We start from the raw sequence: 12,560 nt of genomic DNA, 5'->3' as shown, positions 1-12,560 counted from the left end.
TGTTTTGTTATATGTAATTTTACTATGTTAAAGTGAAAGCCTTTCTTTTTTGTTTAAATAGAAAAGGAGAAATGGTACAAGAGGTCCTTCTATCTATGTGTTGCTTTCATTGGTTGAATAAAGAAATTGCCTTGGCCTTTTGATAGGGCAAAACTTAAGTAGGCTTAGTAGACAGAACTGAATGCTGGGGCAGACGCTGTTTAAAATCTTGTCAGTAAGCCAGTTATGTGGCAAAACACAGATTAATAAAAATGGGTTAAATTAAGATGTAAAAATTAGCTAATAAAAAGTTAGAGCTGATCGGCTCTATAAATACAGTTTCTGTGTGATTATTTCAGGTGTAAGCTAGCCAGGTGGTCGGAAGGGAACAAAGGTCCCCAGGCTCCCTACAACATAGGTCTGAAAGAAAATGTCCCACAATGTGAGTATCACTATTGAGAGGCATGTCTTTGTTGGAAAGGATATGATCTTGTTGGCAGAAGAAAGTCAGTTTGAAGGTGGGTTTTGAAGTCTGAGGTATGCTCAAGACACATACAATGTCTCAAATCAATTCTTCTTTTCCACATATCAAGAATGAAGATCATTCTCTAGCACATGGTCTGCCTGCAAGTTGTCAAGTTCCATCATTATGATAATGGATTGAACCTATGAACTGTAAGCCATTAATTATATGTTTTCTTTATCAGAATGACCACAGTTATATTGTCTCTTCACAGAAATAGAAACCCTAAGACATTTAACAAGCTAATGAAACACTTGTATAATAAAAACTTCAAGATATTAAAAATATAAATTGAAGATCTTACTTTCTCTGGGACCAAGATTATAAAAATGCCCATCCCATGAAAAGCAATCAGCAGATTTAATACAATTTACATCAAATTTTTAACACAAGTTTTCACAGAAATAGAAAGGACAATTTTAAAGTTCAAATGCAAGCATTCTACACAAACCCAATCAAAAAACTAGATAGATTTTAAAAATGCAGAATAAATAAATAATAAAATAATAAAAAAAATCTGCAAGAGGGTAGGTGTATCACAATGCCCAATCACAAGATCGTTTACTGCATAAAACTCAATACCTAATGGATTAAAAACCTCAACATAATACCAAATACCCTGAATCTGATAGAAGAGAAAGGGTGCAATGGTCCTGAACTCCCTGGCACAGGAAAAGACTTTCTGAACAGGACACTGATAGCACAGGCACTAAGGACAACAATTAATAAAGGGACTACATAAAACTGAAAAACTTCTGTATAACAGGAAGTTGGGAATAGATCCACTTAACCTTCAGCTATGCCACTCTCAGGCATACACCCAAGTAACTCTAAATCCTACTACAGAGATACTGGCTCACTTGTTCATTGCTTCTTTATTCAATATAGCCAGAAACTGGAAACATCATATGTGTCCATAAATGGGCGAGTGAATAAAGAATGTGTGGAACATTTTACAATGGAATATCACTCAGCTGTAAAATAAAATCATGAAAATCACAGGTAAATAAACAATTCTAGGGAAAATTATTGCAAATGAGGCTATCAGAGCCAAAACCACCAATATCATATGAGTCCTCTTATATGGGGATGTTAGATGCTAAGTATTTGATAAATGGGCTATAATCTGTATAACCACAGAGGCTAGGTATAGAGTGTGGGTGAAGTGAGGAGGGAAATAATTTCTCTAGAGGAAAAAATAGAAGGCAAACTAATGGACTGATATGCATGAGGTAGAAACAGATCGTTAAAATGAGAGGTAAGGGAGGAAATAAGAGGAGAGTCAGCTAAAACTGTATCATTAGAAGGCTCATATGGAAACCTAGTATAGTAGAAACATCTTAAAATATATGCATATATTTTAGAAACCTAAATGAAATCAGCAAATAACATGAAAGACAAAAGACACTACTAGACATCTCTTATCATCAAATTAAACATTCAGTGCCAAGAATGGGTTATGCCTAAATGAATTGTTGGCAAAAAGAAATACGGAAACTCTCAAATAAATGGACTTTTTCTAAACTTTTTATTGCTCTTCACAAATTGATAATAAGGTCCTGTTTCTGAAGAAAACACCTATATAACTCATTGAACATGAAGAAGTGAAGCTGATACGAACCTAGAGCCTTCACCCTTACTGATTTATGTTCATGTTACTGGGAGATAATCTGTATACTACCCGAGGAGAAAGATGAACACAAGCATAGCTAGAGTGACTTGCCATGTATAATACACTAATGCACTAAGGTCTCAAATGTTTTAGGAGTAATCAACCAATATCTGAATGGAATGAAGGCCATTCCATGAAATGGAATCTACCTGGGACTGGATAGGCTATGAACTAAGGGAAACAAATACTCATACTCTGCTACAAATTTAGCAATAAAAAGAATCTTATCAACAATCTGACTCATTGCTAGATGGTTGTTTTGGTCAGAAATCAGTAGTGAATCTTCTTTCTGAAGTCCATGGGAACAAATATAGAGATCCAAACTGGATAATGTGATGAAAATGAGAGACTTTGGAATACTAGGTCCTTAAAGAAAAATTTCCATCATATCTGTCCCCTGCAATGTTGTGGAAGAGTAGATGGAAAGAGTGTAGAAGTCAGTGAGGATGGAGGACCACAGAGAAATGAGGTTTCTTAACATAACAGGACAGATGCACATATTAACTCATAGAGACTGTGGCAGCATGAACAGTGCCTGTACAATTCTTAGACAGATTGGATCCCAGCACTAAAAGAAGTGGACATTAGCCCTCATTCCTAACCTAGAAGTTATCTCTAATTTTTAACTGATAGCAACAGAAATATTAGCTTTCTTCAATAAAATCTTTCTGGGTACACAAATCACACTCAAGGGCATTCCTCATACTCATCAGAAGATGATCAAAACAAAACTTGCTCAATACGGTAAACTCGGAAGATTTTTTTCTCTTGTAATGGTTTGTCTGGGCACATTTTTTTTCTGTATTTCTTGAGAGTCTTTGATAGTTTCCAATGCAGTTTTGATTGGGATTCGTGTGTGTGTGTGTGTGTGTGTGTGTGTGTGTGTGTGTGTGTGTGTGATAATGTGTATCTCAGTATTTGTTGGTGTTTTTTGTCCTCTTTCTTTTGTACTTTTTTCTGTTTCTTTAGTTCTTTTTTTTATTCTCCTTTGTTTTTTCTTTGTTTCCTCTTTGTTTTCTGATAAGGGAGAGAAAAGGAATTGATTCAATTGGTTGAGATGGTGGAAAGAATTTGAGAGGAGCTGGGGGGAACCATGATCAGAATATTTTATGAAAACTCTATTTTTAATGAAAGACAATTATGAAAAATATATTGTATGATTAAAAATCTATTTTATAACAACACAAAGCAGAAACAAAAAGTTAAAATTGACCAGAAAACCATGAATAATCAGTTTACCTGTGGACAGTTGTCACACGTGTGGCTGGAGGAAATGGACTAATTCATTTAAGCTTCCTTCCTTACTCTCATTGGTGCCTTGCAGGATGAATAGGTGGGACAGCCAAAAACAGAACACAAAGCAGAAGGTGAAGTCAAAGAAGATGCAAACCAGTGCTGATGAAGAAGGACAAATAGTAAATGAGTTAACAAACCATGAGCCTTTGGCATACTGCAGAGTGAAATATAGGTTATTTTAAATGTAAAAGTTAGCTGGTATATACCTGAGCTATTGTCCAACATTTTATAAATAATATTATGCGCATATCAGTTATTTTGGAGCAGATGATCAGGACAGAAAAATTCTGCCTACAGAGAAATGTGGGGAATAGTGAAAAAAAAAAAAGACTTGGCCAAGCAAAAGCAAAATCTAGCAGGGCTAAATCTAAATTCTTCAACTCCATGTTTTGAAATCAAAATGCTGACATAGCTTTGCTATTGAGCTTTACTGACTGCAACACACTTCTGTCCTTTCAACAGGCTCCTTTCCTGCTCTGGAGCTCTCCTTGCTGGGTATGCCCAGATCTGACATCTCCAACATCTTAGGATCTCCATAAATTCTAGACTTCACTTTCACAGCTTCACACAGTGGCCTCTCCAGACACATATTCATTGACACCCTTGCCACATGATTGGCCTCTATGACGTTCTTTAACCAAGGGAGAGGATTCCATGATTGTTTTATTGCTGTGTCCTTCTTGTTTCAAAGTCCAGAACAACATGACTGATGTTACCAAGATTTGCTACCTACTTTGCATGAAACGTACACCCTCCTTTCAACCACATTTTCATAAGCTTTGATATGTTGAACAAGTTTTCCTTTGATTTAGGAGTGTCTTTAGGCATTTCTTTGTCTTGAATTGATAGAATAAATAGAAAAGATTTTTCCCTAAGAGCAGCCCTCTTTTATTCGATTTTATACCAGGCCTCTCTTTACACTGATGTGTTTTTGAGTAAAAGACTTAGCTCAAACATTAGATTTCTTAGTGCTATATTCTCTTCAGTTTTACATTTTTTCTTTCTTTCTTTCTTCCCTGCTTATTCTTTTTTATTGCAGAGTCAATATTCTTTCCAACAAAATTATTCCCAAACTCTTCAATTTACCCTCAAGCAGATTCTTAGGACAAGAGCAAAAAGCAGCCACATTCTTTGCAAAATATCACAGGAATTTTTTCTAGCCCATTTGTTAACATTGTTTCCCTCTGAAAACTCTTTATCTGTGTCTCCAATAGTCTACAATACTCTCAGCATTACTAGCATTCAATTTCCTAGTAGGATGGGCTGTTAAGTCCCACTTAACAACATTTAACTATTTCCCTAGTCTAAACTCCAATAGTCTCCTGCAGTCTTCACAAAAACGTCATGGTTAGGTCTGTTACAGTAATAGGACACTCTCTGGAACTAACTTCTGCTTTAGTTACATTTCTATTGCTGTGATGAGAAACCATGATCAAGACAATATATAAAACATAGTATTTAATTTTGGGATTCACAAATACAGTGCGTTAGAGTGCATGGCCACCATGGTAGAGAACATGGCAACAAGCAAGCAGACATGGAACTGGTGCATTAGTATAGATCTTACATCTTATTCACAGGCTTGGGAATGCTACCCTGTGAATGACTTGTGCATTTGATACCTCAAAAACAAACCCTAGTGTCATACTTCCTCCACAAGGCCTTGCCTCCTATTCCTGCCCAACAGACCCACAATTACAGGTAATGATTCAAATATATGAGGTCATGGTAACCATTCTCTTTCAAAATTAAACACTAATAAACAGTGTGGGATCTTAGTATGATAACATTACTTTGCTACATTTAAAGCAAGAGTTTTTATAAGTAGAAGTTTTTCCAAAAGGAGAAAAAAGTGAAAATTGACACGCGACAATGTATAGGTTAGTTTGTTCAACTATAAGAACCATTTAAGAACATACATATCTAGCATTATATTACACAATTTCAACTTGCATTTTAAATTTTTTAGTTTGGTACATATATATTGACAACACTGATCTGTGGAGTAAAAAGTTTTGACTGGAGGGATATGCAAATTAGGAGTGGTAAGAGAGTGTTTCCTATCTTGACTGGATTCTGAATCAAGTAGCGACACAAATGTAATTTGTTTCCTTTGATCTGTTCATTTTCTGCTCTCTTAGTTTTACTTTGATGGAAATTATCACATCCTTCAACTTTAGAATTGAAATAATATTATGTAAAAATTGGAACATAATATATATAATTAAAATAATAAATGCTGCTGGCTCCTGGAAATGGCATAAATTGAGGCAAGTTTGATGTCAAGAGAGCTTAATCTAGAGTACTGCATTGGAAATTTGTCATGTGGGATTAAGCAGTTGAAGGAGGGGAATTATTGTGAAGCCAAGAAAGGAAAGAGACAGAAACTTGACTACGGAATGGTAAGCAAGGACTGTCGAAAGAACCACAAGAGGCCAATCTTTGTCCACTTTCAGATGTGCATAGATGTTAATGTGTCTCATTATAAACATGACAACAATCTTCCAATAGTAATTGTGGAAAAAGACCCAGTGAACTAAGACTCCATTGGATGAAGAGAGAGGCAAAAATACTTATCTTGGGAAGGTATAATTGTTTACTAAGCAATTCTTCTAAGAAAGACTACTGCTAAAACTGAAATTAATAAGAACATGGATTATAAATGTACCTATTTAATCCTTCAAACACTGAGAGAAAACTTTTTTTAAAAAAAAGGAAACTTTGTAAAATATAATATGAATTTCATATGGTCACTATCATGTTCAGACACCAATGAAATGCATATTGTTACTACATTTCTTTGACCCATCTGCTGATGAAGGGATTTTTCAATAGCGGTCAACACCCAGAGAACAGTTCTCAACAGAAGAACTGCAAAAGGCTGAAAGACCCTTAAGGAGGTGTTCAACATCTTAGCCATAAGGGAAATGGAAAGCAAAACACTTCTGAGATACCATCTTGCCCCTACCAGTATGGCTATGATCAAAAACATGAATAATTTCATATGCTGGAAAGAATGTGGAGTAAGTGGAACTCTTCTCCATTGCTGGTGGGATTACAAACTTGTACAACCACTTTGAAATTCAGTATAGAGTTTTTTTGAAAAAATTGCAAATCAACATACTACAAAATTGAGAAATAGTACTCTTGGGCATATACCAAAAATGATCAATAATATTACAAGCACATTTGTTCAACTATGTTTATAGTAGCATTATTTGTAATAGATAGAGCCTGGAAACAACCAAGATGTCCCTCAACCAAAGAATGGATAAAGAAAATGTGGTACATTTACACAATGGAATCATACTCAGCAACATAAAAACAATGACATCTTGCAATTTGCATTGCAAATGAATGGAACTAGAAAAAAATATTCTGAGTGAAATAAGCCAGACCCAGGAAGATGAGTATGGTATGTACCCACACTCAGGCAAATATTAGCTGTAAAGCAAAGGAGAAGTAGTCTACGGGCCACCACCCCAGAAACCTAAGAAACAAGGATAACCCTAAGAGAAACATACATAGATCTGCCCTTGGAAGGGGACATAAACAATATCTCCTGAGAAAATTGAGAAGAAGATGGGGTGAGAGAGAAGAGAAGATAGAAGAAAAAGAGGAGAGGAGAAACTAGAGAACTAGAGGAAAGAGCATTGTCAAGAGGGAGGAAAAGAGACATCTTGATTGAGGGAACCATTATGAAGCTAGGAAAAAAACCTAGCACTGGAGAAATTCCCAGAAATGCACAAAGGTGATCCTAGCTAAGATATTAAATGATAGTAGAGAGGGTGCCTGAACTACCTGTACCCTGTAGTCAGATTGATGACTCTCTTAATGTCATCATAGAACCTACATCTAGCAAGTGATGGAAGCAGATGCAGAGAACCACAGTGGATCACTGGGCTGAGCTCCCAAAGTCCAGTCAAAAAAAAAATGTTCAAGTGAGAATATGAGCAAAGATGTCAAAATCCTGACAGGAATACCCACTGAAACAGCTCACCTGAGCTAATGGAAGCATTCCAGCTCTGGCCTCACAATAAGTGAAACAGCATAGGACCAAACTAGGCCTTCTGAACGTGTGTGACACTGGTGTGGATGTGGCCCACTGTTGGACCACTGTAAGTGGGACCAGGATTTATTCCTGATTCTTGTTCTGACTTTTTGTAACTGATTCTCTCTAGAGGATACCTTGCTCAGCCTATATAAAATGGGGAAGGCTTTGTTCCTGCCTCAAAAAATGTCCTAGCTATTGTTTATTCCCCAATGTTAAGCCTCCTCTCTAATAGTGAATGGGGATGGGAGAAGGTGGAGACGGCAGGAGGAGAAGTGGAAGTGGGAAATGGGTTTGGCATGTAAAATGAGAAAAGATAGCTTTTCAAAACAAATTGGTAAATAGATTCTTCAAATCATATGTTTACATTACAGTTAATAATAGTAGAAAACTTACAGCTATAAAGTAGGAACCCCAAAAATGTCACGTTTGGAGGGTCACTCCAACATGAGGAACTGTATTAAAGTGTAGTATCATTAGGAAGGTTGAGAACTTCTGGCCTTGAAGTATTAGGCATAGAATTATGAAAAGGACTGAATTTCTACCATTCTTCATGAATTAAAAATTTAATATGTGGGAAAGGGAGAGAGAGAAAGAGGCGGAAACTGTGCTAAGCAGAGGGTATGGTGACACATAGGTTCTTCTACAGGGCTGGGGACAAAGGGTGGAGGGTAATAGAAACTTGTCTACCAACCATGTTACCTCATTTGTGGAATACCAGTATTCTAGGAACAAAAGAAAAGAATTCCATGACTGTTAGGACAGTCTGAGATACATAGTGAGTCCAGAAATGCCCAGGATGTGGGAAAGGGCAATCAACCACAAAAAAGAAAACTATAAGGAATGAGACACTCACTTTATAGAGCAAACATATGAATTCTTCATGCAAAGCATAGGTCTGAGAAACAGACTAAAGCACAGAAAACTAATTCTGTGAACTAGAATGATGGTTTCACTTGACCTCTGGAAGGTTACAGACATTCAAACAGAGGAAGAGATCCAAATGAACAGGACAAGAAGTGAACCCATACACAACAAACTATAGTGACAAGTGTCAAGGGCAGATGGCACATGAAGAATGCTGATGGTCAGAGCTGAATGGGCATGTGCTATTTTACTTGAAAAACTAAATCTGTCATAGAAATAGCACACTTATGTGAAAATACCTAAAACTAGGAGACCATGGAACGTTGTATTTAATGTCCTGAGAGCAATCAGTTTCCAATCAAACTGCTCACCCTTCCAGGTATGAAACATTAAGTTCATATCTCTTGTCTTTTGCTATATTACAGACATGACCAAAAGTGATCAATATGGGAAAGGGTCTAGTAGGGATACAGAAGGAAGTTAAAATGGATCAGATGGAGGTAAGAGAGGGGAGGGGAGGGTAGTAAGAGTACATTGTACACAGAAATCAAATTTTCAGATTAGTAAATTAGTTATATATCTGATTTAGCACAACTACACCTACATCCACAGTAGAACCCAACACTTGGTTCAGATGATTATTACTGTTGGTACATCTACATATTCCATGTGTTCCTCTTGGTTTGGAGTTGGGTTTAACATCATGTTTAATTTTCTATAAATGTTTATATTATCAATAAACTATACTTAATTATGTTCTTTTCAGTCACTCAGTTTTAGACCATCTGTTTTCTACAGAGCTGCATTTCCACACCACAAAAAAAATGAAATTTCCCATTTCCAGAAACACAGGTGGCTGAGTTACTGAGAGAATTTGGCTTATATAGAGGGTGCCTGTAAGTATATGGCTTGCCAAGTAGAGGAATGTGGCATAATTCTCACAATAACAGAATATTTATATATTTGAGATGAGGAGAAGTTAAAGAAGTGGGCACTGCCTTAACTCATAGGAGTCCAATCTCCTGAAGTCATGTCTGCTAACCCACAAAGAGTAGCATTTGTAACTGATTCTTAAGTAATACCTAGGCTTTTTGGATTCTACACCTTAAGGTGTAGTTATATGGTCACAGACTAAGAAAAAGAGATAAAATCTTTGGGTTTCAAAAAACCTCTTACCTATTTTCCATTTTTCATATGGGAGGTGGCAAGCTGGTCTGTGGTGAAGTGAATTGTCCACTTAGTCAGCCATCTCTATGAAAGACTTCTGTAGCCTGGAGAACACAATGATGTTGGTGCTTGAGGAAGGCTGATAAATAGAGCAGAGGGAACTGTGGTTTCCTGTACTTGGATCTTGCATCTGAAGTGTCATGTGAGCATCACCCCTTTGAGTCAGCTCTTCACAAGACTGTTCTTGATAGTTGACCTGGATCCTATCTCTAATCCTATGGTCATGCCTATTCTTAGATTTCCCCCACCCTGTTAGTTTCATTTGAAACAAGATGTACCTTTTATACTAGTTTATCTATTCTAGGTATTCTCATGTGGTTAAATTGCAAGCAGACCACAAAACAGCATCCATGTTGGTATAGGGATTTTAAATCAGGCCCTTACAACTTCAAAACAAATATTTTTTCCCTGAGCCATCTTTCCAGGACTATCTAGAAACATTTTTATAATTACAAAATCCCACTCTATCTTCCCAATCTATTTTAATATGAATGACTTTTTAAGTGATGGAATTATTCACTGGGTTTTCGAGTTAGTGTGTAACTTTGATTATTTGGTTGGTTTCTTGATAAGCAGGGAGCAGGATGATACAACTTAGAGAATGTTTTGGTTCTCTACATTTTTAGCTTTGCATATTGCACAGGATAAAGTGATTGACTTCTGATATACAATTGTAAGTAATGAGTCAGCAGGCAATTCTGAGTCCAGGCCAATCCTCCACCTGCATCAGAGAGCCCCAGAAACACAGCCACCATCTGCACTGACTTGAAGAAGAGGGAAGTTGCTACACTTCTGGCAGAACAGATCCACTCTCCTGCCTGGACAGCCCAGCTCTCTAGTGCCTAGGTCATGTGGCACTTCCTCCAACCCTCCCTCACCCAACTTAAAATAGTAGCTCATCAACAGAAAAGTCTCCTGTGGCCAAGTCACTCTACCACCATCTCAACCTGCATCATAGGGTTCTGGAATCAGAGCCCCACACCTACACTGACTGGAGGAAAAGTAGAATCAGAGCACCACAAAGAGTCCTAAACACTTACTGCACCAATTAGAGGATGAGGTTATTCCACCCCTATCCTTAGTCACATCAGAGGACAGTGGAGGAACATCCCCCACCTATACCAATTAGAGGAAGAGCCCAACATCTGTCAGCAGGCACGACTACTATAGACAGTGTACCTCACCACCAGCCCCAGTGGCATCACCCAGAGGCACAGCCTTCACCTACACCAATTGTAGGAAGAATCAACATAGGTACCTATAATTACTTTATAAAGATGACAGAGATACTTTAAAAGAAAATGAAAAATCCCCTTATAGAAATGGAGGAAATAGCAAACAAAAATGAAAAAAAATAATAATCCCTTAAAGAAAGTCAGGAAAGCCAAGAAAAATCAATCCAATGGGTGAAAGAAACAGTTCAATACTCCAAAATTGAAATAGGAGCAATAAAGGAAACATAAACTGACCAAATTCTGGAAATGAAAAATTGAGGTAAAGGGTCAGGAACCACAGGTGCAAGCTTAACCAACAGAATACAAGATAGAGATTTATCAGTAAGAAAACATCAAATCTTCCAAATTCTTAATACAAAACACCCAGAATATCTGAAATACCATGAAAAGACCAAACCTAAGGTTAAAAGCAATAGGAAAAGCAGATCTCTATCTAGCTCAAAGACACAAAAAATATATTCAATAAAATTATTGAGAAAAATATTCCCAACTTAAAAAGGCTATGAAAGAACAAAGTACTTGCATAACACCAAATACTCTTAACAAAACAAATACCCTCAACACATATTAACTGAAACACTAAACATATGAAAAAATAAAGAATGAAGCAGAAACATTAAGGGCTGAAGAAGAAGAAGACTGGGTAACATATAAAGGCAAACCTATCAGAATTACGCCTGACTTCTAAATGGAGACTGAAATCCAAAAAGTCCTGTAGAGATGTTTTTCATACACTTAGAGACACAAATTAAGATGCAACTTTCTGTTTTGCCTGGTTGTGTGGTTCCAAAGAACCACAGAGTTTTATATTATTTAGAAGCTGTTTGGCCTATAACATCAGGCTTATTATTAATTAGCTCTTACAACTTAAGTTAACCCATAATTCATATCTATATTTAGCCACATGGCTTGGTACCTTTTCTCAGTAAGGCATTTTCAGCTTACTTCCTTTACATCTTGTTAGTGACTGACTCTCTGTCTTTCATCTTCTCAGAATTCTAGTTGCATTGTGCTGCCTAAACTTCCTGCCTGACTATTGGCCTTTCAGTGCTTTGTTAAACCAGTATGAGTGACAAATCTTTAGTATATGTGAGTAATATCCCAAAGCATTTCCCCTTTCTTTTTTTTAGAAAACAAGAAATCTAAATCTAATCTCATTTGTTTATTTTTTCTCCTGATCATTATCCATAGGAACATATAACCAATAAGCTAAACAAAAACAAACACACATAATTTATTTTGGAATGTGTGCATAGTTTTCTTGACTACTTCCTGCTGTTGGGGGACTCTAGAACTCTTTGGGGAACCCTGGGAAAATTTAAGATTATGGTCAAATTCTGACTGGAGTATTCTGTTAGGATCACCTCAACTAGGAACTTTTAAGCTGTTCTACATGTAGAACTTGGAGAAAATTTAGACAATGAGTCATCTTGACTATCTGCTCCTATTGGAGAGTATTCAGCAGGTCTTCCAAGATTAAACCTAATATTTCTTAATCCAGAATGAATACAGAGCCTCTCATTTCCTGCAAATATAAAAGCAGAACTTCTTTTCCAAAGTAACATATTTTTGGCTTGAATTTTGAAGTCAAGATATATATAGATTGGTTTAATCCAGCAGTATTTATAATCAAAAATCTTTTAGCAGCTGTTGTTTCTTCTTCTGCTGTCAAACAATTCAAATAAAATGCAATAACTTGCAGTATCCAGA

This window comes from Microtus ochrogaster, chromosome 22 (genome assembly GCF_000317375.1).
Source record: "Microtus ochrogaster isolate Prairie Vole_2 chromosome 22, MicOch1.0, whole genome shotgun sequence".
Classification (NCBI taxonomy): Eukaryota; Metazoa; Chordata; class Mammalia; order Rodentia; family Cricetidae; genus Microtus; species Microtus ochrogaster.
Note: the sequence above shows the minus strand (reverse complement) of the source record.